We start from the raw sequence: 3,609 nt of genomic DNA on the forward strand, positions 1-3,609 counted from the left end.
ACATCAAATCCTCTTTGGTGCTGTTCCAACCATGACCAGGATACATCTTTACATGTCAGCTCTCTAAGTGGTGCTGCTAGTTGGCTTAAGTCTGGAATGAACATGCCTAGGTAGTTAACCATGCCGAGAAAGCATTGAAGGGCTTGAACATTGTCTTGGGCTGGCATCTCAAGAATAGCTGTTTGTTTGAAGGGTCTGACCAACATATGTAACTTCTTGTAACTTGAACTTGCACTTCTTAGGATTCAGCTTAAGATTCATTTGACGAGCTCTTTCCAGAACTTTCTCAAGGGTGCTGTCATGCTCAGCTTCGCCATTACTTCCTACTAGAATATCATCTATTGTAAAAGCACAAGGATACCTGGAAAAAATTTGCCCCATTGCATGTTGAAAGACTTCACTGGCAGAATTTATCCCAAATGGCATTCTCAAAAATCTGCACCTGCCAGATGGAGTACTGAACGTAGTAAGCAATGAAGATTTCTTGTCAAGCAAAATTTGCCAAAATGAACTCCTTGCATCTAAAACACAAAAAACAGTGGCATTTGGCATTGGTGCTACGACCTCTTCAACTGTACATATTGGATGATGAGGTATTTTTAGTGCTTTGTTCAAATCTCATGGATCAGTACATATTCTGATATCATATGAGTTTTTCTTATGAGCTATCACCATGGAAAATACCCATTCAGTCAGTTCATCAACTGGACAAATTACACCTTGTTGCACCATTTTGTCTAACTCAGCTTTGACTCTGTTCTGCATAGCTAATGGAACATTCTGGGCTGGCATGACAACTGGACTGACATCTGCGTCTAACGTTATGGAGTACACAACTGGAAGCTTCCCTAGTCTGTCTTTGAAAAGATCAGCATAGGTAGAGAAAATATACTGGGTGAAATTTAAGCTGTGGTCTTTTAAACTAACATGATGCAATTCCTAATTAAATGAAAGCACTCCTATTTTCAAACTGTCTTTGTGCTTTAATAATAACTGAACTTGCCTTTTGATCACATAAAATAACAAGTTGTAGCTTCTCCCAGTTGAGTAACATGAAAGCATTACTGAGCCTTCAGTTTGAATCTTTTCACCACCATAAGAAACAAGCTTTACACACTTTGCCAAATCAAGCTTCTCAAGCAGCACATACTCTAGCAAATGTTTCTGCAGACATAATACTGCACTTTGAACCTGTGTCAACTTTGAGCTCTATGGAAGACCCATTAATCCAAACAGTACAAAATACCTCATTCTTTGTCCATAAATCTTCTGCATTGACTGTTTCATGAAGCACTGACACACCATCAACAAAAAAAGTAGGGCTGAAGCTTTCTAAATGATCAACTTGTTTCTTTGAATGCTCCCTTTTAATAAAAGAAAGTGTGATTTTTGATTTACAAAACCAATGATTCCACTTATTGCATTTGTAACATTGCTGACTAAAAGCTAAACATTTTTCCCATTTGGGCTCATGACTTCCTCTATAATTATGATAGTTGACTAAGAAACTGGGTATTGGCACATGCCTTGAGTGTGCTGACTCACTCTTATGTTTCACTGAGACTGTGTGCTTTCTAGAGCATGCCTTAGAACTTGCTAGAAAGCTACGGGGTTTACCTGTGTGGGTTGCAGGGTTTACAGTTGCAGCCATGTGCTTGGGCATGTTTCTGTTAATCACATGCTGCATACTATCAACATGGGCTCTAGAAGTTACTGGAAGCATGCATCTGTCATTTGTAAGCATATTGGTGTGCTTTTCTCTAAGCTCATATATCTGACAAATTTCAATTGCCTTATTCAAAGTTAAATCATTGTCACAAAGCAAAATCTTTCTCACAGCATCATCTTTAATACCACACACAAGTCTGTATTTTATCAATTCATCCCTTAAATCACCAAACCTGCTCATTTTAGCCTTGTTTCTTAAATCAGTTATATATAGTTCAAAAGTTTCACCAGGATTTTGATCCCTGGTGTAAAATAAGTGCCTTTCCATTGTAACATTCATTTGGGGGTTACACATTTCTCTAAATTTATATATTAAACACTTGGGGTCCTCCCTTGACTTGCCCAGTACAACTATATGACAGTTTTCCCCTCTCCTGCAAAGACAGCAGGTGCATACACAAATGAACGCTCCTTTTCCATGGCTTCTGAACCAGCTAAATTAAACAAAATAAATGCTTTTGTACAGTTATCTTTATCAGAAAATGAAGCCTGTATGAAAATATCATACTCTTGCTCAAACACTCTCCAGTTCTCTGCAATATTATTGTTAAATACAAGTGGAGCTGGTCTATGAAATCCATCTGCCATGACAACAAATTGGCCCAAACACACTGAAAAATATGGCCCTTGTAATTATGTATGAACAAGCACACACAGCAGCTTGTAATAACATTCAAATGCACAATAAACTCTTTGAAATACTGTACTTTGCAAAATATGCTCTGTAATAGCTGTATTTTGTGAAATAACTATACTGTACAAACATGCGAACACTTCATACACTTCAGACAACCTGAATAACTTTGATTAATGAGAAAAAGTAGCGCTTAGCAAATAATGCAGTCTTCTCCTTTATTTTATTAATTTTATGTGATTCGGACTTTATTTCAAACATTTTCTATAGTTATTTCAAATATTTCTGTTAATATTTCAAAGTAAACCACTGCTTTTAATCCACAGACTTAAAATACAGAAAAAGGTGCTTGTATTACACAGACTCAAAAATCAGTAAGCGCTTTCATCCAACTCGAACTTCCTCAGACTGAATATTATAGTAAAATACTACTAACTTAAAATACTACTAAAACAAACACATGACCATTTAATTATGATGTAACTTCCTCTTTTTTAAATATGCAACAAAATCAGACCTATCATTCATTCCAGGTAGATAGCATGCATTCAGTTTAATTTGCCAAACATATTCCTTCCACCCGAGCTCATCTTCAGCATCAGATCTATTGTGCACATTTATCACTTCCTCTAACATAATGAACTTGAAATTCACTTGACAATTTGCATTATTTTTATAATATTTACCAAAAGCATTTTTTCATCTTTCACAGATACTGCATATTTATGCTCATAAATGAGTCTATTTAATTCTCTAGTTGTCCGCCCCACATAAAATGAATTGCAGGACATACATATGCCTAAATAATAAATCTCGATTTGCAGCTATATTTTCCTTGTATTGTTATCACATGCCCTCCAACTGTTAGTTGTTTAACATCTGTCATCAAGAAGTTACACATATTACATTTTAAACCCTTATACATTCCTGTATTAATAACCCTATTCTGTGTGGGTAGAGAAATGGTTGGGGGGATTTAATCTAGCTTGAAATAATTTTTTAAAACTTTGTCCGTTTTTCTGTACAAATAATGGTCTATCTCCCACAACTTTCATCATCTCTGCATCTGAATTAAATAATTTCCAGTTATTAATAATATTTTTAATGGAAAAAGTATCTATGCTGTTTTCTATCTGCATTGACATCACAAAATCACTTTGTTTTTTATTAACATTTTCAGAGACTTTTAGCTTGTGTCTATTACATCGACTTTCTTCTAGAGTTTCTGCTACTACTTTCTTAAGATA

The sequence above is a fragment of the Protopterus annectens genome, chromosome 8.part0 (genome assembly GCF_019279795.1).
Source record: "Protopterus annectens isolate FY-2018-M chromosome 8.part0, PAN1.0, whole genome shotgun sequence".
NCBI lineage: Eukaryota > Metazoa > Chordata > Ceratodontiformes > Protopteridae > Protopterus > Protopterus annectens.